Genomic DNA, 26,250 nt, shown 5'->3' on the forward strand with positions numbered 1-26,250 from the left:
ACCGATTCTTAACGGTTGGACCAATGAACCAGTGAACCGAAGGCCTTACCGGTTCGATGTCCGGTCCGGTCCTAATAACTATGATTCCTGCATGCAATCGAAGAACATGTAAGAACAGATAGAACAGGCACTCAATTGCCAAATAATACAAGAAGGATCTGATATGAATCACGATAACAATATGGGGTTTTAAATCAAGTAGAACGGATGGTCTAGTCGACACATGCGTCTACAAAGAAGTAGCAATGGGTAAACTTACAACAAAACAAAAACCCCCCTTGTGTCTCTGGCTGTAGAAGCCTTTATGTACAGGAGAGAGCAACCAGAGTGTGCGGTGCTAATCCCTCGACTCACTAAAAACAAAAGAAAACAATAATATCCATATCATGCATGCATGGAGTTTCTTATTGAATGAAGCTGTCCACAGAAAGGTCTCTGGAGTAACTCGACGATTGCGGCCGCCTCATTATAGATATGGACATGGGACTGGATCCATGTGAAAATAGACTTCATAAGCTTTCCACCATGTATTTGAACATCAAAATCGATCACCGTATGTAGTCTTGGTGGCCACCACAAGTTGAGACCCTTCTGTAGTCCAAATTTAGCCCATCGCGAATATGCTTCCTTGCGGTTCCTCCTCATTATTGCTGGCCAAAACAAAGGTGCACGGGTTTCCACGGTCTAAATAATACAACAAATAACTCAGGAATGAACTCACTAGATAGTTGAGTTATCATGCATATGAATCTGAGGCGTGGATGTATTGATGGTGCTCATGTCCTCATCATCCTCCCCTTCTTGCATTTGAGTCATCCTCGACTCAAGCTTGTCCTCTTCTATTGATGGTACTCATGTCCTCATCATCCTCCCCTTCTTGCATTTGAGTCGTCCTCGACTCAAGCTTGTCCGCTTCTCCCAAGTAGGGCATAATGGTCCCCAATCAACTTCATTCACCATCCATACTTTCAATATGCAATCAAATATTCTCCTGATCCATGTAAGTATTACGGAGCAGGTGATGTCCTCATCATTCTCCCCTTCTTGACAGCAAACCGTCCTCGGTTTAATCATTGGTGGAGCATGTGTTGTCAGAATTGTTGAACCTTGCTCTCCTGCTTGATACTTGCCTTGTTCCATCATAAGAAAACTAGGTAAACCCGCCATGACATGGTTATGGTTATTGCACACTTCTAGTTGGTCATATTGTTTCACAATAAAAGGAGATTTTATGTTTGAATAAATGTAAATTCGGTGTACCATATACTCCTTTGCATAATTATATTTGCCAATTGCATGAAAACTAACAATGGAAGAGCATGACAATTCAAATCTAGAAAACTGATTATTCTCTAAATAGCTAAGCTCACAAAGATCATCGAATTCAATGTACCCCATTATATATAAAGATGACAACAATTGAGCTTCTTCATTTTTATTTACAATATTAATAACATGCTTGAATTCGACACTCATTGATTCAGAATTCTTTTCTTTGTATACTAGTTGTGGCATGGATATAGGTGATGCACTATTGCACAACTCTTCTTTGTCACTAGGAACATTAGGAATATCGAAGTTTGACAAAGGAAAATTAGTAATTGGTTCCATAATTGTTTTCTATAAGTTAGCAGCATTAGTGGACAAACGCAGCTCATCTAATGCAAGGTCACCTTGATTTATGTTACCACCATCTAATTTACCTTTGATGCTGTGTTGAAATGGAGTGGGCGCAGCTAGATTTACGCTCTCTTTAAATGGCTCATCTAGTATCTCAAGTTGCACGCTTTCCATGTGTATGTTGTCTTCTTGTTGCTGCAAATTGTTAGTAATAGGAGAGACACGTACTTCTATAATACTTGCGAGATTCCTTTCTAACTCACAAGCAAGATCAAACAATTCATCAAAGGTGTTATAATACTTATCAACAAGAATGTTCTGAATTTCTACATTAAGACCTTGCAGAAATCTATGTTCCAAAAGTTCATCAGTTTCTTCTAATCCACATCGCAGCACACACAATTTTAGTTTATCCAAATATTCCGCTACGGTTTTGTTTTCTTTCTTTATAGATTGTAGTTTTTCAAACAAAATTTCAGAATAGTACTCAGGTACAAAAACATCTCTAAAATGTCTTTTCACATCTTTCCATGTTTGAGGAGCTTTATGAAATCTACAAAGGTATTTCCATGAACTTAAAGCATACTCAGTAAGAACACTGGAAGCAACTCTAATCTTTTGGCTTTTAGATAGATTATGCTTTTTAAATTCATTGTCTACATTTAGCTCCCATTTAATATATGCATGTGGATCACAATTTCCTTCAAAATAAGGTAATGCAGATTTTATTTCATCTAGCAAAACATCACATACCTCATGAGTGCCATACTTATCACTTGCCACACCTTTAGCAAAGTGATGTGAACATGCAATCTGATTATCACTTGTTTCTATGTGGATTCCTGCCATGATTAGAACAAAACAAGAGACATACGCAATAATCTTTATGCTCCTATCAACTACAAAGGATGTGGTTGTTGTAATTATTTCACTCTCACCCTATGCAAACAAGTTCTCACAAGTTCTTACCAAGCGAAACAGGAGGTGGCAGGAACCAACAAGTCAGAAAACCTAGAAAATGGTGTATCAACGCTGCAGCAACAACACTTGTCAAGTTGTAGTCTGATATGTGGAGTTATAGGATGGCTCTATATATTGCACAAGGAAGTACTAGCACCACATTAGTCACAAAAGCATGTTGAGAAATCATTCAACGGTGGCACTGTGCTGGTCCTAGGCTAGACCGTACTAGAGACGCGAGCCTGGGCACAGATGAAGTCACAATATCGCAAGAATAATAAGAACAACAAGAGATAACTTCCCTTCTTTTCCTCTTCCTTTCTTTTCTTTCCTTTTTTTTCTTTTCTTTCCCTTTTCTTTTCTTTTTTTCTGATATTTTTTTGTTTTTTTTTGTTTTTTTTCTTTTACTTTGCTCAACTAAAACAAATCTGAATCTTGATGGATTAGATTTCAGAATACGCACAATGCCTTTAGTGTGACAAAAATACAACTAGCAAATTGTGATGGTGGTGATATGGTGCTGCGGTAGTACTGATTGCAATGGGGATGCTAAAAATAGAATGTGAAAGAAGAGTGGAGGAGAGACAAAAGGATGCGCATGAAGTGGACAAGGATGCAATGTTCTAAAATTAGATGCCCAAGAGTGGAATGAATCTAGTGGTTGCAATAGGATGCTGATTAAAAATAGGATGCTGATTATAGTATGTGCAAGAGCGCTTACAAATAGGATGTATGAATGGAAGAAAGGAACATGCAGGTGGCAGTGAGTAAGAATAGGTTGCTCACGGGTGGAAGTGAAAACGTGCATGCAATGGCCTAAAAATATAGGGTGCGCATGAGTGAAAAGAGAGTGGTGGATGGAGTTTACACGGTGCCCAAGTAGGGTGGTTATGGTAGTTCAGATATATAGTGTAGTCCAAATGTATATGGTAATAGTGATTGCAGCGGAGATTATACGATGGGCAATGACTAAAACGTGACAAAAACTCGAAACTCAAAGTCTAAACCTAAGACCAGCAATTCGACTCGACCGATGTAAATCAAACACAACTTGCCTGAACTAAGTAGTACTAGTAAAAGGCTCAATGGGTCTATAGGATGTTGGGAATGAAACTAAATTTTTTTTTGGCTTTTCTAGACTATAGGAGAAAAAAAATTGCAAACTAAAATCTCTCACCAATCAAACCTTGCTCTGATTACCACATAATAAGAACGAGGGTGTCCCGATCTTTCGGTGGAGATGGATAACTTCGATCTCTCTGGAGCGACGTTCACGATCCGACTACAACCGTCCAAGGACGCTGCGCCTTAGCGATCGATACACCAATTCCAGCGGTTGATCACGATCTTGTTGATCACAACCAACCAAACCACTAGGGTAATTCCTGCACGCAATCGAAGAACATGCAAGAACAGATAGAACAGGCACTCAATTGCCAAATAATACAAGAAGGATCTGATATGAATCACGATAACAATATGGGGTTTTAAATCAAGTAGAACGGATGGTCTAGTCGACACATGCGTCTACAAGGAAGTAGCAATGGCTAAACTTACAACAAAACAAAAACCCCCCTTGTGTCTCTGGCTGTAGAAGCCTTTATGTACAGGAGAGAGCAACCAGAGTGTGCGGTGCTAATCCTTCGACTCACTAAAAACAAAAGAAAACAATAATATCCATATCATGCATGCATGGAGTTTCTTATTGAATGAAGCTGTCCACAGAAAGGTCTCTGGAGTAACTCGACGATTGCGGCCGCCTCATTATAGATATGGACATGGGACTGGATCCATGTGAAAATAGACTTCATAAGCTTTCCACCGTGTATTTGAACATCAAAATCGGTCACCGTATGTAGTCTTGGTGGCCACCACAAGTTGAGACCCTTCTGCAGTCCAAATTTAGCCCATCACGAATATGCTTCCTTGCGGTTCCTCCTCATTATTCCTGGCCAAAACAAAGGTGCACGGGTTTCCACGGTCTAAATAATACAACAAGTAACTCAGGAATGAACTCACTAGATAGTTGAGTTATCATGCATATGAATCTGAGGCGTGGATGTATTGATGGTGCTCATGTCCTCATCACTATATCTGAACATAACAAATCGAGCCTCCACTTGAGCCTTTTCAACTATGAGGACCATCGGGTGCGTCTAAAATTGTTTCTTAGCCTATGGTGCATTAGGCGTAAACCGTGCACATATCTTCTACCAACACTGACACTGTCTCTAAACAAACCGAAGCAAGATTCCATATGACAAACATCATCAAGGAGTTATATCAGGTGTGTCCTAATTGATTTCTGAGCATATCATATGTTCCATGCAAACCGTGCATCTATCTTGCATCAAGATTAGCACTATCTCCAAACAGACGAAACAGAGCTTTCACTTGAGCCCCTTGACCTAGGAGTACCATCAGGTGCGTCCAAAATGGTTTCTTATCCTATGGTGCATATCTTGCACCGAAACTAACGTTGTCTCTAAACGGACTGAAGTGAGATTCCATATGACACATGTCATCTAGGAGTTCCATCTGGTGTGTCCAAATTGATTTCTGAACATATGGTATGTTCCATGCAAATCGTGCACCTATCTTGCATCAAGATTAGGACTATCTCTAAACAGACCAAACCGAGCCTCCACTTGAGCCTCTTCACCTAGGAGTACCAACAGGTGCTTCCAAAATGGTTTCTTAGACTCTGGTGTATTAGTCTCAAACCGTGCACATATCTTACACCAAAACTAATACTATCTCTAAGCACACCAAAGCGAGATTCCATATGACACACGTCATCAAAGAGTTCTATCGGGTGTGTCCAAATTAATTTTTAAGCATATGGTACGTTCCATGCAGACCATGCATCTATCTTGCATCAAGATTAGCACTCTCTCCAAATAGACCGAACCGAGCTTTCACTTGAGCCTTTTACCTAGGAGTACCATCGGGTGCGTCCAAAAAGGTTTCTTAGCCTATGCTGCATTGTGTACAAACCTTGCACCTATCTTGCACCGAAACTAACACTGTCTCCAAATAGACTGAAGCAAGATTTCGTATGACACACGTCATCTAGGAGTTCCATCATGTGCGTCCAGATTGATTTCCAAGCATTTGGTATGTTCCATGCAAACCGTGCACCTATCTTGGATCAAGATTAGCACTATCTCCACACAGACCGAAGGAAGATTTTGTATGACACACGTCATCTAGGAGTTCCATCATGTGCGTCCAGATTGATTTCCAAGCATTTGGTATGTTCCATGCAAACCGTGCACCTATCTTGCATCAAGGTTAGCACTATCTCCAAATAGACCAAACGGAGCATCCACTTGAGCCCCTTCACCTAGGAGTACCAACAAGTGCGTCCAAAATGGTTTCTCAGACTATGGTGCATTAGGCAAAAACTATGCACTTATCTTGTACCGAAACTAACATTGTCTCCAAATGAACCAAAGCAAGATTCCATATGACACACGTCATCTAGGAGTTCCATTGGATGCGTTCAAATTGATTTCTTAACATATGGTACGTTCCATGCAAACTGTGCAACTATCTTGCATCAAGATTAGCACTATATCCGAACAGACCAAATCGAGCCTCTTCAACTACGAGTACCATCGGGTGCGTTTAAAATGGTTTCTTAGCCTATGGTGCATTAGGCTTAAACCATGCACATATCTTCTACCAAAACTAACACGGTCGCTTAACGAACCGAAGCAAGATTCCATATGACACACATCATCAAGGAGTTATATCATGTGCGTCCTAATTGATTTCTGAGCATATCATATGTTCCAAGAAAACCGTGCATCTATCTTGCATCAAGATTAGCACTATCTCCAAACAGACCAAACCGAGCTGCCACTTGAGCCCCTTGACCTAGGAGTACCATCGGGTGCGTCCAAAATGGTTTCTTATCCTATGGTGCATTAGGTGCAAACCGTGCACCTATCTTGCACCAAAACTAACACCGTCTCTAAACGGACGGAAGTGAGATTCCATACGACACCCATCTAGGAGTTCCATCTGGTGTGTCCAAATAGATTTCTGAGCATATGGTATGTTCCATGCAAATCGTGCACCTATCTTGTATCAAGATTAGCACTATTTCTAAACAGACTGAACCGAGCTTTCACTTGAGCCTTTTACCTAGGAGTACCATCGGGTGCGTCCAAAATGGTTTCATATCCTAGGCTGCATTATGTGCAAACCTTGCACCTATCTTGCACCGAAACTAACACTATCTCCAAACAGACCGAAGCAAGATTTCGTATGACACACGTCATCTAGGAGTTTGTTGACACCGTTTTTGGGCACGTGTCTAGGATGGCAGGATAGGGTGACAGTACGATGCGGGTTGCTGATGAGGATGGTTGCCGATGAGGGAGAGGTTGAATGTGACTAAGTCCACAGGCAGTAATATGGTGCCGATGGCTGGATAAAAAGGTCTGCCGATGACTATGGCAAGGGGATTGCCGATGATGCGAAGGAGGAGTCCGGAAGCTGCCAGTTGTCATGTGGAGGAGTTTCGGTTTGTCACGAAGGATAGTTTTATTATTTCCTTAATTATTTGCATCGTTTTGTATACGGATTCCGTGTAATTTGGAATTCGAATTCTAATCGTGTCTGGTTGTAGCTCTTTGAGCAGGGTATAAATATAAACCCTAGGACCTTGTAATAATCAATCAAGAAATCAATCAAACACACGTTTTTACTCATATTCCAGCATCTACTTTTCGACGACTTCGTCATACTTTTTCCCTTTTATTACGAGTTCTTAGGTATTCGTCGACTTAAGCTCGGCGTGTTCTCAAGTTCCGCGTGAGTACCTCTTAGCCGTGACATCCGGGCGCATTGCTGTTGTCAGGACTAAAGTATTCGAGTTATCACCTTTGCCGATAGTAAGGTCAAATCGGCTGGCACGCCTTAACGTTTGAATCGGGTATTAGCCCTTTGTGTTTGCAGATCAGTTTTGCATCAACACATCTTTTGGCACGCCCGGTGGGACCGATTCAAGATCAAGATCAACATGTCGATCTCTGACCTCGATCAAGAGAACGTCATCCCCGTGACGGAGGCCAACCTCAAGGATGAGCAAAAGCAAGCTATTGCCCAAGCCATGGAAGAGTTCAAGCAGCAATGCCTGAGGTCTTTCAGCATAAACAGGAGCGGCGAAGTGGTCCAGAAAGATGCACTGCCGGCACCACGGCAGGTCACCTTTGACGCCAATCCTGGCAAGCTTCAAGATATGGTTGACAATGCCATCAATCGAGCGTTGATTAACCAAGCTGGTGTACTGTCTAATACGGTTTTCAACGCCGTGGCAAGAACATTCAAGGAAGGACAAATCCCGCCAGATTACGTGGGGCCCTCCCATCATCAGCCAACGGCACCAGAAGTCACGGCTCCATCGGCTGCCTTGACGAATGCAAGTGCACAGTCTGCCGTCCCTCCAAGTACATTGGGGACTACTGGTGCACTATCTATGCCAATGGCAACCAACCCACAAATTTCAGTTGGGCAGCATAAACTGACAACAGATATGTTGGCATCGGCAATGTCAGGGTTGACTCTTCCTCCCAACTGGTGGGGTTATGGTATGCCTCCAGAGTTGACGCCGGGAACATCACAAATAACTGACATGAGGGGCAAAACTCCTATGACATCGGCACCTCCCAATGCGCCGGTGAACCAGAGTCCTCGGTATACCACAACTACTACTGCAAGGCCTCACACTGGGAATCCTCAAGATTCAATGTTTCAGATGCCCAACGCATCGGCAGAGTCAATGCTGATGCAACAGAGGCCTATGGCCCAGTCGGGGTATGTCAATTCAATGACGGTACCCAATTACCAATCATCGGCAGCACCTATGCCGATGAACGCTAATAATGGATGGCTTGGACAGCAAGCCTTTCCACAATCGCCCCAGCAGGGTTATCAGACTACAGGGTTCCAGCAAGGGCAGGTCTATCCCGGGTTCCAAGGTCAGGGGATTCCCAACCAGCCAATAAATTTTGGACAGCAACTCGGAGGACAGCCAATCGGTGGACAGCAGTTTGGTGGTCCGCAGATTGGAGGACAGGTGACCAATACAATGTTCCATGCAGGTCACGTCCCGAACAGACACGTGGAGGTTCGCCACCAAGTGCCAGATCCGCAGCCGCCTCATTGGCAAGATGCCGATGCGTATTGGGCCGATAAGATTGCTGAAGTAATGAGGGAACAATTTGGGATAAAACCCAAAGTCAACACTTATTCTTATCGGACACCGTATCCTCCAGCGTATGATTTGATCCCGCTTCCACATCGGTACAAGGTACCGGATTTTACAAAGTTTTCCGGACAGGACGACACGTCAACCATGGAGCATGTCAACAGGTTCATTATTCAATGTGGAGAGGCTGGTAACAGGGACGAATTGAGGGTTCGTCTATTTTCATCATCATTGTCTGGATCGGCCTTTACTTGGTTCATATCATTACCTCCCAACTCAGTAATTACTTGGGCCGATCTAGAGAAGCAATTCCACAAATACTTCTTCTCGGGGGTTCATGAGAAGAAGATCACCGACTTGGTCAAGTTGAGGCAACGTAATGATGAGTCGGTTGAGGGATTTGTGCAGAGAATACGAGAGGTCAAGAATAAATGCTATAGCCTGGTTCTGGACGATCGGCAGCTAGCCGATTTGGCTTTCCAGGGTTTGTTGCCACATATCAGGGATAAGTATGCCTCTCAGGAGTTCGAAAGTTTAAGTCATTTGGTGCAGAGGATATCTGATCAAGACATCAAGCCTTTCGAGCCTAAGAGGGCATGGAATAAGAAAGTGTCATTTGTTGATGAAGCAACAAGCTCAGATTCCGATGAGGAACCAGTAATCGGTTTGGCAGAGTGGGTAAAAAACAAGAAGCCGATGTCTTGTCCTTTTGGGCAGAAGGAACCAGAGAAGTTTGCCTTTGACACCGCCAAGGCCGATAGGATATTTGACTTTCTACTTCAGGAAGGTCAAATCAAACTGTCACCTAACCATGTGATCCCATCGGCAGAAGAGTTGAAGAGGATGAGATATTGCAAGTGGCATAATGCAACTTCACATGACACCAACGAGTGCAAAGTAGTCAGACAGCAGCTGCAATCGGCTATAGAGTCAGGGAGAATCAAGTTTGACAGTTCCAAAGCCCAGAAGCCGATGAAGATAGACCAACATCCTTTCCCGACAAACATGTTGGACGCTAAGGGGAAGGCTAAGGTCTTAACGTCGGAGACAGCTGAGAAGAGTGCATCGGTAGATCCTCAGCATCAAGTTACTACTGCCGATGCAAGAAGTAAGGGCTTGGTCCAGGAAGGAACTAGCTCAGGAAGGCTTCCTCGATCTGGTATTGTCATAACTCATAGAAGGCCTCGGGAAAAATGGCAACAACGGGAAGATCGGTATCGGCGCCAGCAGGAAGATTATCAACGGGAAGAAGAAAGGCGCCGACAGGATTGGAATCGGCACAGGGATCATTGGAATTGCCCATTCTTCATCCATTGTTGGGAGGAAAATATCAAGCTTCCTACTGTCAGAGAGTGCCCTGAATGCAACGGTTATGATCGGTACGATAGGAACGATCGGCGTTATCATGATGATGAACGGCGAGCTAATGGGCCGATCAGAGGAAGGGTGTCAGTTCATGACCGGCTGGGGGGCAGATTCAGTGGGCACAACAGACTTAGTCACCGTGTCCAGTATTTTCCCAGGAACCAAGAGGAGCTCGAAGGAATGGCTGATGCGCGGGTTCCCGATGAATTCATATTTTGTAGGGATGCTAACACGCATCGCATGGAGTCAAGGGAGAACCGACGCCCGACGGCAAGGCAAAGGCCACTTCCTCCATGGTGCCCTCGAGGATTAACCAAGACACAGAAAAGGAGATTGCAACGAGAAAGGCAAGAGGAGCTAAACAAGGGAGAGAACTCTGGAAGTCGGCAGCCGTCAGACACTAAGAGGGAGGGTCCATCGGCAGGCGTCAACATGGTCTTCATGTTGCCGATGGAGTTTCTTGCACCAGCCAGTGACGATGAGTTGGAATTTTCTGATTAGATAGCTCAGTTGGCTCTGGACCCGATGACGGCTATCTTTGAGAAACCTGCCGATGACGAGAGGCAGCATCTTAAAGCTTTGTTCCTCAAAGGAAGGGTTGATGGGCAGCCAATGACCAAGATCCTAGTTGATGGTGGAGCTGCTATTAATATTATGCCGTATGCAGTATATCGGAAGCTTGGGAAAGGGGATCAATATTTGACCAAGACCGATATGATGCTCAAAGACTTTGAAGGAAACGTGTCTCCAGTCAAGGGGGCGATATGTGCAGAGTTGACCATCGGCAGCAAAACCTTGCCGACAACTTTTTTCGTGATCAGCGGAAAAGGTGCCTACAATTTATTATTGGGGAGAGATTGGATTCATGCCAATTGTTGTGTCCCATCTACCATGCATCAGTGCTTGGTTCAGTGGGTAGGTGACAAGATTGAGATCGTCCCAGGAGATTCTTCTTATGTTATCGCATCGGCAGAAGCGGATACTTACGAAAGGACCAGGTGCATTTCAGGAGAAGTTTGGGAGAAAGATTTTCTCAAAGTTGCCGATTATGAGATTCCACCGATCCAAGCAGTCGGTTCTGACGACGGTTTTTAATGGATAGATTCGCCGATGATGGAAAATTAGGCCAGGGATTCACATCGGCCGATGATTTGGTAGAAGTAGATATAGGTAGTGGTGATAAGCCTAGGCCTACTTTTATTAGTGCTAAATTAGATCCTGAGTGTAAGTGACAATTGATTAGTTTGTTAAAGGAATATAAAGATTGCTTTGCTTGGGATTATACAGAGATGCCTGGTTTAGACCGATCAATTGTCGAACATCGGTTACCCATCAAGTCTGGATTTCGGCCACATCAGCAACCAGCCCGCCGATGTAATCCTAACATTCTACCTGATATTAAGGCCGAAATCACTAAACTTATTGAAGCTAAGTTTATTCGGCAGTGTCGGTATGCCGAATGGATTTCCAATGTTGTTCCGGTTTACAAGAAGAACGGGAAGCTTCGGGTGTGCATTGATTTCAGGAATCTCAATAAAGCTACACCGATGGATGGATACCCAATGCCTGTCGCCGATCTACTGGTGGATGCTGCGGCTGGCCATCGGGTCATCAGCTTCATGGATGGTAATGCAGGTTACAATCAAATATTCATGGCAGAGGAGGATATTCCAAAAACCGCATTCAGGTGTCCTGGTCATGTTGGACTATTTGAATGGATAGTCATGACTTTTGGGTTAAAGAATGCTGGTGCTACTTATCAAAGGGCTATGAATTTTATATTTCATGAGTTCATCGGCAAGCTCGTAGAGATTTATATTGATGATGTGGTGGTTAAGTCTGGAGATTTCTCAAAGCATCTTGCCGATTTACGAAAAGTGTTGGAGTGCACAAGGAAGCATGGATTGAAGATGAATCCCAACAAGTGTGCATTTGGCGTATCGGCAGGGCAGTTTCTTGGTTTCATGGTACATCAGAGGGGTATTGAAATTAGTCGAAGATCTATTGATGCCATCAATAAAATAGTGGCCCCTACCAATAAAACCGAGCTCCAATCCTTGATCGGCAAGGTGAATTTTATCAGAAGATTTATATCGAATTTATCTGGGAGGATTCGTGCTTTCAGTCCTCTTCTTAAATTGAAAGCCGATCAAGAGTTTGTTTGGGGAGAAGAACAGCAGTTGGCTCTGGATGAAATCAAGAAGTATCTAGTAAATCCTCCAGTTTTAGTTCCACCTCAACAAGGGAAGCCCTTCAAATTGTATTTATCTACCGATGGATCGGTTATCGGTTCAGCTTTAGTTCAAGAATTTGAAGGGAAAGAGAGGGTAATTTATTATTTGAGTAGGAGGTTGATTGATGCTGAAACCAGGTATTCGGCCATTGAAAAACTGTGCTTATGCTTATATTTTTCATGTATCAAGCTGAGACATTACCTGTTATCGGCCGAATGTGATGTTGTTTGCAAAGATGACGTGGTCCGATACATGCTATCTATGCCGATTATGAGTGGTAGGATCGGTAAATGGATTTTAGCGCTGTCGGAGTTCGATTTGCGTTACGAATCGGCTAAGGCAGTCAAAGGGCAGATTATGGCTGATTTTGTGACTCAGCATTGCGGTCTAGTGGAAACCTTGGAAATTGCACCCTGGACGCTCTTCTTTGATGGATCTACCTGTGACCGGGGGGCAGGAATCGACATTGTATTAGTTTCTCCTAAGGGGAGGAAGTATGAGTTTTCCTTGCCGATTGTTGCTACATCAACAAATAATCAGGCTGAGTATCAAGCTCTGATCAAGGGATTGGAGTTGTTAAGAGAAGTTCGTGCTGATGCTGTTGAAATATTCGGGGATTCTATGTTGGTTATAAATCAATTGGCCGGAAGCTATGAATGCCGAAGTGAAGTTCTCATAACCTATTTCGAGAGAAGTATGCAACTGTTAAAGGAATTCAAGGACTTCCGATTGGAGCATGTTCCCCGATTGCATAATGAAGACGCTAATCGGTTAGCTCAGCATGCCTCGGGATATCAGCCAATGATTAATGCGACATCGGCAGTCGGTGCCGGTGATTGGAGGAAAGAGATTATTGATTATCTAAAAGATCCATCCAAAAAAGTTGAAAGACGGGTTCGATTTCAGGCAACCAAGTATGTGCTCCTTGAAAATGAATTGTATTATCGAACTATCGACGGAATTCTTCTCCGATGCTTGGGTGATGATGAAGCCAGAAGTTTGATGGGGGAAATCCATGAAGGAGTATGTGGAGCGCATCAGTCAGCTTTTAAGATGAAGTGGATGATTCGAAGGAATGGATATTTTTGGCCAACCATACTTGAAGATTGTTTTAAATATTTCAAGGGATGTCAAGGTTGTCAAAAGTTCGGTAATATCCAGAGAGCACCCGCATCGGCTATGAATCCTATAATAAAACCTTGGCCGTTCCGGGGATGGGCCATCGATCTGATCGGCCAGATTTATCCACCATTTAGCAAAGGGCATAAGTTCATTCTAGTTGCCACTGACTATTTCACTAAGTGGGTCGAAGCTATTCCTTTGAAGAAAGTCACATCGGCCAATATGATTGATTTTGTGAAGGAGCATATTATTTACCGATTTGGGATTCCCCAAACGATTACTACCGATCAGGGCACCATGTTCACGTCGGGGGAGTTCGATGAATTCGCAATCGGTATGGGAATTAAAGTGTTGAATTCTTCTCCTTATTATGCTCAAGCCAATGGGCAGGCCAAAGCGTCTAACAAAGGAATTATCAAGCTTATTAAACGAAAGATTGAAGAAAATCCTAGGCGGTGGCATACATCATTAAATGAAGCATTGTGGTCTTATCGGATGGCTTGTCATGGATCGACCAAGGGCATCGGTTAAAAGCTTTAATAAGTATAGAAGAAAATAAGAAAAGAGTTGCTAGATGGTATGATAAGAAAGTGAAGGCTAAAGAGTTTGCCGATGGGGATTTGGTATGGAAATTAATTTTACCAGTTGGGACCAAAAGCTCAAAGTTTGGAAAGTGGTCTCCTAATTGGGAGGGTCCTTATCGGATAAGTCGATCGGCTCCTGGTAATGCCTACATTCTAGAAACCCTCGAAGGAATTGAATTTCCCAGAGCATTAAACGACAAATATTTAAAGAAGTACTACCCCAGTATATGGGTCGATGCATAAAAGTTTAGGTGCCGATAACACTCCTATCGGCTGGAGCCAAATGCTTGGGGACAGAACTTGGTGTTTCAAAAGTTTAGGCGCCGATAACAGTCCTATCGGCTAGACTAAAAGTTGAGGAAGCAGGAAAGCGTAGATACAATGCCGATGGAAACTCTATGTGTTAAGCAGCGACTGGATAGCCGATATAGCACGTAGCCGAATTTGGTTGGCTGCTTCTATCTCCTTGAGGTCATCATCGGCAGAACCTTCTATCAGCTTTAGCTTCTTCTTCAGTTGGAGTGCCTTGCGACCATGAACATTTCGCTCGTGCTCAAGAAGCCTGATGGTCTCTGGCAATTGGTTCTCTTCCTGTTGGGCTTGGGATAAGGCGTTCTCCACTTCCTTGAGTTCCGCCAACAGGGATTCTCTTCTTGCCGATAGATCAGATATCTTCTGCTTCAGCGCATCTCCTGAAGATTTCAGGATACCGATGTTCTTGTGCTTCTCATCGGTCAGGAGTTTCTCTTTCCTCATTTCATCGGAGAGTTGAGTTTGAGCGGCTCTATCGGCAAGACGCCGAGAAGCTCTCTGGTACTGCAGCTGGCGACTCTCCAGATGAGCGGCTTGGAACAGGACTTCTTCGACGTCGGCTGGGATTTGGCCTCTGAGGGTTCTGAACAGGGTCTTGGTAGGGTCGGAGTCATCAACCAAATGTGCTGTATCCTGGTGAAGGAGAACTGACAATTCTTCCAGCCTGGCCCTGGTCTCTGCCGATGTAATGCCAACTGTCTGGGAAGAACTTGCTTCTTCGCCTTCTTCTTCAGAGAGATCGATGGCGAAGGAAAACAGGCTATCAGGAGAATCTTGTTCCTGGGAGGGAAAGCAAGGTTAGCTCATATTCGGAGAATCGGCAAATGGTGCTGGCGGTAAACAGTGACTTACTTGCTTCAAGGCGATCTCTTGCCTTGGACTGGGAGGTGCTGACGGAGCTGCGGACTGACCGGCCAAAGATGCCGATGGAACTGCAGGTTGATCGGCTAAGGTTGCCGATGGGACGATATCGATTGAAAGAAGACAAGAAAGGTTATGAGACTAAATGAGAATGAGTTCATCGGCAACGGTATGGTTAAAGTATGTTACCTGGAGGGGGAACAACGGTTGTCTGAATCGGGAGAGCCGCCGGTGATATAATTGGACCCACCGGACCAGTTGCTTGTTCACCCACATCAACTGATGTACTTTCTGTTTGAGGCTCTTCCTGCTGGGATTCTTCCATCTGTGGTGCATCCTGCATTGGTTGGGGAGATGGCACTTGCTGTGTCTGGACTTCTGGAGAAGAAGGAGAAGACTCTACTGGGATTGGAGATACCGGAGGAGGAGGGGGAGCTGCCACTTTTTGGCGTTTCGTTTCGGCCCTGGCGCTCTTGACACCCTTCCTCTTTGGCTGGCTGGACTGGGTGGCATCGGCACTTTGAAGTGTGACCTTTGCCGATGCACTGGTTTGCTGCAATAACGAACAAGGGTTTGTAAGTATAAATAAAGCCGATATAAAGATAGTCAGCGTAAAAGATAAAGATTTGACAAATTGCCTTGAAAGCCCGCGCCAGAGTAGGAGCAGCTACCGTTGGTGATGTCTGGGTTCTCCTGGTAGTAACTTTCCTGAGGCGCGCACCCCGATGCACGATGGAAGCCAGAGTGGGAGCATTGTGGCTGATTGAGGAAATCGGGCCTGATGGAAACAAGTCAATCGGCTTGCCACTCCTGCTAACCAATGGAGGAATATTGTCAACCTGCAAAAGGAATACAAGGGTAAGCTGCCGATAGAAGTAATAGTGAGAAAATGAAACGTTAGTTTGAGTTGCTTACAGTGTCATCGGGAACTTCGTATTCGGGGTCAATCATGCCGCGGTATGAAAGTGCCGATCTGCAGAATAGATGCTCTTTCCATTCTGCCCACCATAACTTGTATGCCTGAGTGATAAAAGCAGCCGGAACCCATTCTGACAGATCTACATCTACATCGGCGTTTGGTGGTAGTTGGGCTACTCGAGTCCACTCAAGAAGGTTGTTGATGGTTTCTCTGGGTTTTATTACATCGGCATAAGGAAGTGCAATCGGCAACTGGCCGAAAGCTAACTGGCGAGCTAATGCCGATGGATTGTAAAATTCGTAAGTCTGGGGAGAAGTCTTCGTGCTACCGAAGAAATTCACTGGAATGGCTCTGGGAGTCACAATTGCCATCATCGCCTCATTGTCTCTGTCGAGAGCTTCATCAAATGGATTGAAGGTCAGAGGGAGCATGCTATCTGGGTCATCATAAGCCAGCCATGGTCGTTCATCTCTGGCCAGACCCTCATACAGAGTCTCGAAGAATCGGCCGATCTGATCCGGATTGTTCCCTGAACCGGGTAAGACTATAACGGCTTCGCCAAAGTTCAAGGGGGCACGCGTTGCCGATTCCTCTTCACCCAACACATGGTTTTCGGCTATATCTCTTGGGAAGTGCTGTGAGAACAAGTTGAAATCAAGGCGCTTATGCAGGTGCAGATTGAGCCACATATTAATAAACCACCAGGGGCCTCCCAAGTTGCCGATGGATTGGCCAAGCAGGAGTTTCTGGGCTACCTGATGAAGAAGGTGGTAAACAGCGCTGAGTAAATATCGGCCGAGAGGAAATTGGCCACCGTTAGCCAGTCTTTCTGCTGCCGATAGATAGACAGAAGTCGGTCCTGCCGATCGACCATAGAATACGAACTTGTCCAGCCACATGTTCAGAAAGGTGGTTTGCTCCTTTATGGTGACAGACCCTCTCCCGCGGTACTTCTGGATGTACCCTGACCAACCGCCGATAGCGCGAGTCTCCACTTTGGCACTGGGGGCAGTATCAAAAAAGTGGGTGCTATCGGCAGAAGATATATCTAGCCCAGTGAGCATGGCTACATCGGCAAGGGTAGGAGAAGCAGGGCCGTGGCCAAAAACAAAAGCATTGAGAGTGTCTGACCAAAAGTAGGATGCAGCTATCAGCAGTGATTCGTTCCTGTGCATATCGGCAATGGATAGCCTAATGCATTGGGCTAGCTTCCTCTCACCCCACTGGACTTCATAAGAATTGCTGACCCTCAAGAACCAGTCTTTCCACCCTACGGTAGGGCTGGGCCAAGAGCGAAAAGTGTCTTTCCATAGATCTACAGAAAAGTTTTCAGCCCTAAAGGGGATTCTATTGGTTTCTGCGTTGATAAGATTGGTTGGATCTGAATCCCCTAGAGGACCGAGGCATTGAAGGTGTGGTTGATCGGTGGGGATGACAATTTTATTGGACAACTCCTAGTGATTTTGGGGGAATAAAAACACAAAGAAAAAGGAAAAGGAGAATATTCAGTAAGATGAATCGCGGATGAATAGGAATATACACAGAAGATGAGATGGGAGTCTGACCTCAGGGACGACGAAGCCAATGGCCATCTTGTCGTGAAGAGGACGTTGGAGGGCACCGGAGTTGATGAAGAGGAGTGCTTGTCGGAGATCTTGAAGGTTGTAAATGGCGCCGCCGCTGGAAAAGCAAAGTTGGATAGTAGAATGGTGTGATGGGGGAGGAGTACCCAAGAAGGAACTATTTATAGGACAAGATGGGCAAGGGCAAATCCGACTTATCTCTTTGCCGCATCCGAGAAGCCCGAGGGTACTCAGGTGGATATGGTAACTGTTCGCACGGTAATCCAGGGATTGTGCAGGTGATTTGACGGGAAGCGGTCATTATCTGAAGATATTTTACTGTGCGAGATCTCCTGGTCGGTCCATCGGCGATATTCTATAACGGTCATCTTGCCGATGGGCGGATAGAGGGGAGGTCAGAGCATCGGCAGATCTTTGTAACGGTATTGTTGCCGATGTACGACCAAGAAAGATGCCCGTTTAGGAAGTTGGGGATTTCGAGGAATCTGCGGAGGATTAGGATCAGAGTTGTCCAGATTGAGGTTGTCGGTTACCAGATTAGGAGCATTAATTGCGGAGAAGGCATCATTACTGCAGAGAATTTCGGAGCATTAATAGTTTTATACTCCGAAACTGGGGGGCATGTGTTGACACCGTTTTTGGGCACGTGTCTAGGATGGCAGGATAGGGTGACAGTACGATGCGGGTTGCTGATGAGGATGGTTGCCGATGAGGGAGAGGTTGAATGTGACTAAGTCCACAGGCAGTAATATGGTGCCGATGGCTGGATAAAAAGGTCTGCCGATGACTATGGCAAGGGGATTGCCGATGATGCGAAGGAGGAGTCCGGAAGCTGCCAGTTGTCATGTGGAGGAGTTTCGGTTTGTCACGAAGGATAGTTTTATTATTTCCTTAATTATTTGCATTGTTTTGTATACAGATTCCGTGTAATTTGGAATTCGAATTCTAATCGTGTCTGGTTGTAGCTCTTTGAGCAGGGTATAAATATAAACCCTAGGACCTTGTAATAATCAATCAAGAAATCAATCAAACACACGTTTTTACTCATATTCCAGCATCTACTTTTCGACGACTTTGTCATACTTTTTCCCTTTTATTACGAGTTCTTAGGAATTCGTCGACTTAAGCTCGGCGTGTTCTCAAGTTCCGCGTGAGTACCTCTTAGCCGTGACATCCGGGCGCATCACTGTTGTCAGGACTAAAGTATTCGAGTTATCACCTTTGCCGATAGTAAGGTCAAATCGGCTGGCACGCCTTAACGTTTGAATCGGGTATTAGCCCTTTGTGTTTGTAGATCAGTTTTGCATCAACAGAGTTCCATCATGTGCGTCCAGATTGATTTTCAAGTATTTTGTATGTTCCATGCAAACCGTGCACCTATCTTGCATCAAGATTAGCATTATCTCCAAAGAGACCGATCCGAGCATCCACTTGAGCCCCTTCCCCTAGGAGTACCAACAAGTGCATACAAAATGGTTTCTTAGACTATGGTGCAATAGGTGCAAATTGTGCACCTATCTTGCACCGAAACTAACAATGTCTCCAAATGGACCGAAGCGAGATTCCATATGACACAGGTCATCAAGGAGTTCCATCGGGTGCATCCAAATTGATTTCCAAGCATATGGTATGTTCCATGCAAACCATGCACCTACCTTGCATAAGGATTAGCACTATCTCCAAACTGACCGAACCAAGCTTCCACTTGAGCCTCTTCACAAAGGAGTACCAAATAGTGCGTCCAAAATGGTTTCTTAGACTACGGTGCATTAGGCGCAAACTGTGCACCTATCTTACACTAAAACTTAAAATGTCTACAAATGGACCGAACCAAGATTCCATATGACACACGTCATCTAGGAGTTCCATTGGGTGCGTCCAAATTGATTTCTAAGCATATGGTATGTTCCTTGCAAATCATGCACCTATCTTGCATCAAGATTAGCACTATCTCCAAACAGATCAAACCGAGCTTCCACTTGAGCCTCTTCACCGAAGTACCAACAGGTGCTTCCAAAATGGTTTCTTAGACTATGGTGCGTTAGGCGCAAACCATGCCCATATCTTGCACTGAAACTAACACTATTTCTAAACAAACCAAAGCGAGAGTCCATAAGACACACGTCATCAAGGAGTTCCACCAGGTGCATCCAAATTGATTTTCAAGCATATGGTATGTTCCATGCAAACCGTGCACCTATCTTGCATCAAGATTAGCACTATCTCCAAACAAACCGAACCGAGCTTCCACTTGAGCCCCTTCATCTAGAAGTACAAACAGGTGCATCAAAAATGGTTTCTTAGACTATGGTGCATTAGGCACAAACTATGCACCTATATTGTATCGAATCTAACATTGTCTCCAAATGGACCAAAGCGAGATTCCATATGACACACGTCATCTAGGAGTTCTATTGGGTGCGTTCAAATTCATTTCTTAACATATGGTATGTTCCATCAAACTGTGCAACGATCTTGCATCAAGATTAGCACTATATCCGAACAGACCAAATCGAGCCTCCACTTGAGCCTCTTCAACTACGAGTACCAAGGGTGCGTCTAAAATGGTTTCTTAGCCTATGGTGCATTAGGCCTAAACCGTGCACATATCTTCTACCAAAACTAACAGGGTCTCTAAACGAACCGAAGCAAGATTCCATATGACACACATCATCAAGGACTTATATGAGGTGCGTCCTAATTGATTTATGAGCATATCATATGTTCCATGCAAACCGTGCATCTATCTTGCATCAAGATTAGCACTATCTCCAAACAGACCAAATCGAGCTGTCACTTGAGCCCCTTGACCTAGGAGAACCATCGGGTGCGTCCAAAATGGTTTCTCATCCTATGGTGCATTCAGTGCAAACCGTGCACCTATCTTGCACCAAAACTAACACTGTATCTAAACGGACGGAAGTGAGATTCCATATGACACCCATCTATGAGTTCCATCTGGTGTGTCCAAATAGATTTCTGAGCATATGGTATGTTCCATGCAAATCGTGCACCTATCTTGTATCAAGATTAGCACTATCTCTAAATAGGACGAATCGAGCTTTCACTTGAGCCTTTTACCTAGGAGTACCATCGGGTGCGTCCAAAATGGTTTCTTAGCCTAGGCTGCATTATGTGCAAACCTTGCACCTATCTTGCACTGAAACTAACACTGTCTCCACACAGACCGAAGCAAGATTTCGTATGCATCGAAATTGATTTCCATGCATATAGTATGTTCCATGCAAACCATGCACCTATCTTGCATCAAGATTAGCACTACCTCCAAACAGACCGAACCGAGCTTCCACTTGAGCCTCTTCATCTAGGAGTACAAACAGGTGCGTCAAATATGGTTTCTTAGACTATGGTGCATTAGGCACAAACTATGCACCTATCTTGCACCGAAAATAACATTGTCTCCAAATAGACCGACACGAGATTCCATACGACACATGTCATCTAGGAGTTCCATTGGGTGCGTCTAAATTGATTTCTTAACATATGGTATGTTCCATGCAAACTGTGCAACTATCTTGCATCAAGATTAGCACTATACCGAAACAGACCAAATCGAGCCTCCACTTGAGCCTCTTCAACTACGAGTACCATCGGGTGCGTCTAAAACGGTTTCTTAGCCTATGGTGCATTAGGCGTAAACTGTGCACATATCTTCTACAAAAACTAACATTGTCTCTAAATGAACCGAAGCATGATTCCATATGACAAACATCATCAAGGAGTTATATCAGTTGCGTCATAATTGATTTCTGAGCATATCGTATGTTCCATGCAAACTGTACATATATCTTGCATCAAGATTAGCACTATCTCCAAACAGACGAAACCGAGCTTTCACTTGAGCCCCTTGACCTAGGAGTACCATCGGATGCGTCTAAAATGGTTTCTTATCCTATGGTGCATTAGGTGCAAACCGTGCACATATCTTGCACCAAAACTAACACTGTCTCTAAACGGACCGAAGTGAGATTCCATATGACACATGTCATCTAGGACTTCCATCTAGTGCGTCCAAATTGATTTCTGAGCATATGGTATGTTCCATGAAAATTGTGCACCTATCTTGCATCAAGATTAGCACTATCTCTAAACAGACCGAACCGAGCCTCCACTTGAGCCTCTTCATCTAGGAATTCCAACAGGTGCTTCCAAAATGGTTTCTTAGACTTTGGTGCATTAGGCGCAAATCGTGCACCTATCTTGCACCAAAACTAATACTGTCTCTAAGCACACCAAAGTGAGATTCTATTTGACACACGTCATCAAGGAGTTCCATCGGGTGCATCCAAATTGATTTCCAAGCATATGGTATGTTCCATGCAAACCGTGCACCTATCTTGCATCAAGATTAGCACTATCTCTCAACAGACCGAACCGAGCTTCCACTTGAGCCTCTTTATCTATGAGTACAAACAGGTGCGTCAAAAATGGTTTCTTAGACTATGGTGCATTAGGCATAAACTATGCACCTATCTTGCACCGAAACTAACATTGTCTCCAAACAGACCGAAGCGAGATTCCATATGACACGTCATCTAGGAGTTCCATTGGGTGTGTCTAAATTGATTTCTTAACACATGGTACGTTCCATGCAAATTGTGCAACTATCTTGCATCAAGATTAGCACTATATCCGAATAGACCAAATCGAGCCTCCGCTTGAGCCTCTTCAACTACAAGTACCATCGGGTGCGTCTAAAATGGTTTCTTAGCCTATGGTGCATTAGGCGTAAACCGTGCACATATCTTCTACCCAAACTAACACTGTCTCTAAACGAACCGAAGCAAGATTCCATATGACACACATCATTAAGGAGTTACATCAGGTGCGTCCTAATTGATTTCTGAGCATATCGTATGTTCCATGCAAATCGTGCATCTATCTTGCATCAAGATTAGCACTATCTCTAAATAGACCGAACCGAGCCTCCACTTGAGCCTCTTCACCTAGAAGTTACAACAGGTGCTTCCAAAATGGTTTCTTAGACTTTGGTGCATTAGGCGCAAACCGTGCACATATCTTGCACCGAAACTAATACTTTCTCTATGCACACCAAAGCGAGATTCCATATGACACACGTCATCAAGGAGTTCTATCGGGTGTGTCCAAATTAATTTCTAAGAATATGGTATGTTCCATGCAGACCGTGCATCTATCTTGCATCAAGATTAGCACTATCTCCAAATAGACCAAACTGAGCTTTCACTTGAGCCTTTTACCTAGGAGTACCATCGGATGCGTCCAAAATGGTTTCTTAGCCTATGCTGCATTATGTGCAAACCTTGCACCTATCTTGCACCGAAACTAACAATGTCTCCAAACAGACCGAAGCAAGATTTCGTATGACACATGTTATCTAGGAGTTCCATCGTGTGTGTCTAGATTGATTTCCAAGCATTTGGTATGTTCCACGAAAACCGTGCACCTATCTTGCATCAAGATTAGCACTATCTCCAAACAGACCGAACCGAGCATCCACTTGAGCCCCTTCACCTAGGAGTACCAACAGGTGCATCCAAAATGGTTTCTTAGACTATGTTGCATTAGGTGCAAACTGTGCACCTATCTTGCACTAAAACTAACAATGTCTCCAAATGGACCGAAGCGAGATTCAATATGACACACGTCATCAAGGAGTTCCATCAGGTGCATCCAAATTGATTTCCAAGCATATGGTATGTTCCATGCAAACCATGCACCTACCTTGCATCAGGATTAGCACTATCTCCAAACTGACCGAACCAAGCTTCCACATAAGCCTCTTCACCCAGGAGTACCAAATAGTACGTCCAAAATGGTTTCTTAGACTACGGTGCATTAGGCGCAAACTGTGCATTTATCTTGCACTAAAACTTACAATGTCTACAAACAGACCAAAGCAAGATTCCATTTGACACACATCATCTAGGAGATCCATTGGGTGCATCCAAATTGATTTCGAAGCATATGTTCCTTGCAAATCATGCACCAATCTTGCATCAAGATTAGCACTATCTCCAAGCAGATCAAACCGAGCTTCCACTTGAGGCTCTTCACCGAAGTACCTACATGTGCTTCCAAAATGGTTTCTTAGACTATGGTGCATTAGGCGCAAACCATGCATAAATATTACAACAAAACTAACACTTTCTAAACAGACCAAAGCGATATTCCATATGACACACGTCATCAAGGAGTTCCATCGGGTGCATCCAAATTGATTTCCTAGCATATGGTATGTTCCATGCAAACCGTGCACCTATCTTGCATCAAGATTAGCACTATCTTCAAATAGATCAAACCAAGCTTCCACTTGAGCATCTTCACCGAAGTACCAACAGGTGCTTCCAAAATGGTTTCTTACACTATGGTGCATTTGGCGCAAACCATGCACATATCTTGCACCAAAACTAACACTGTTTCTAAACAGACCAAAGCGAGATTCCGTATGACACACGTCATCAAGGAGTTCCATCGGATGCATCCAAATTGATTTCCAAGCATATGGTATGTTCCATGCAAACCGTGCACCTATCTTGCATCAAGATTTGCACTATCTCAAAACAGACTGAACCGAGCTTCCACTTGAGCCTCTTCATCTAGGAGTACAAGCAGGTGTGTCGAGGGTGTCAATAAGGGGTACCCCAACCAATGCTCATAACGAGAGGACCCGTACGCAAATCGAGGCCCCTGACTCGACGCCCCCGCTCACACACGCGACTACCAAAGTGCGATGCCAACCATAGCCTCGAACACAGAAAAAGGGTCGTGCGAATCAACAGAGGCTCGACTGGACAGTGACCGTCGAATACGAAAGTGGCTCATACAAATCGACAGGCCTCGAGCGCAAGGACGCCATCTGCCGCCTGACGCGGGTACGGGAACCAAGGCATTTAATGCGCCTGCCATGTTCTCACCTAACCCGACAGTCACGGGAAATGTGACTGGGAGCAAGCACCCATCCAATCTCCCTTTTTGCAGCTTCGTCCCCCAAATGAGCCAGAGTACGGCCGAGCACAGTGAGACAGTCGGGACGTCACGTCACGACCCCCCTCGAGGCGCCCAAAGTCAGCGCACCGATCAGCAAGGCCTTGCGTGGCGTCGGACCCTCGAGCGAACACGTTCCTTCCCAAAGAAGAGTCAGGCGGTGAAAGACAGCACCTCAACCACTCTGGACGTGACTGTAGCCACGACGTATAGGCATGGCCACGGTTAAGCCAATCCAAGGCAACGCACAGGAGTCGAATGCAGAAGCATGCACAATCATCACCAAAGTACCAAGTAACAAGACAACTCGAGGCCACGCCGGTACGGAAGCCTCGAGTAGGTCAGCGCACCACGCCCCTATCGACCCCTACTCTATCACCTACGCCATGTAACCTAGGTCTCCCCTTGGAACTATAAAAGGGGAGGCATAGGAAAGGATGAAAGACAGGACATACGTAGAAGAACAACCATACATCGCCTCTACCTAGGACTTAGAATCCACCACAATACCGACTTGTATGCGCCCCTGTACAAGCACTTAGGTGCAAGATAATAGAAAACATCCCCCCCGCTGGACGTAGGGCCTTCTCTTGCCCGAACCAGGATAAATCTATGTGTATTTCTTGCATCATCATCTGGGAAAGGGAACATGCACACAAGTTTACTCGTTGGTGTGACCCCCTAGAGGTAAAACACCGACAGTTGGCGCGCCAGGTAGGGGTCCTGTGTGTTTTTCACCGACTCCCCATCTCATTCCAGAATGGCCACTCTCGTTTCGCCGATCCCGCGCTCCACGGTGATTTGGTACGGGAGCCTCGAGTTCATGTCCACCGGTACCGGCTACGACATGATCCTGCTCTCGGTCAAAAGACCAGGAGGAACTAGCGTTGCACCAGCACAATCGAAGGCCCCGAGACGGCCTCGCCACCACGCCTCCCCGCCCAAGAAGAGGCGTGGACAGCACCGTCACCACCCTTCTGCTGCGTCGCGGTCATCAACCTATGCCAAGCGAGCGGTGGCGCAGCAGCCGGCAGCCCCGCGCGCCGAGGCTACAAATACAGCGGCCCGGCGTCTGGACAGCCCCGCAACAACGTTGGGAGATGACGCGACTCGCGTGCTCTCCCCCTCGACAACGCTGCTACCGCATGGATTGTTCGCCTCTTGGGGAACACACCATTCGGTCTGGACAATGCCGCGGCGTCCCTAGCCAGAACGATATGCCCGGATGCCCAGACGTATGTGGAAAGACCAATGGTCCTCCCGAGCAACGCCGAGGCACATCAGCGAGCAGCTGAACTGCCGAATTTTTCCTAGGTGCGGAGCCTCCGATGTTTAGGACCTAGGCGATATACCTTCACTTCGCTCAGACAGCGGATGGCGGAGGAGGGCGTGGGTGTTTCTACGCCGCAGAACCAGACCCCGACTCTGAATCTGATAGTTATGACCCTACAAGGGAATGCTACAACATCGATGGTGAAGTGGC

The sequence above is a fragment of the Sorghum bicolor genome, unplaced genomic scaffold (assembly GCF_000003195.3).
Source record: "Sorghum bicolor cultivar BTx623 unplaced genomic scaffold, Sorghum_bicolor_NCBIv3 super_16, whole genome shotgun sequence".
In the NCBI taxonomy this organism is placed as follows: Eukaryota; Viridiplantae; Streptophyta; class Magnoliopsida; order Poales; family Poaceae; genus Sorghum; species Sorghum bicolor.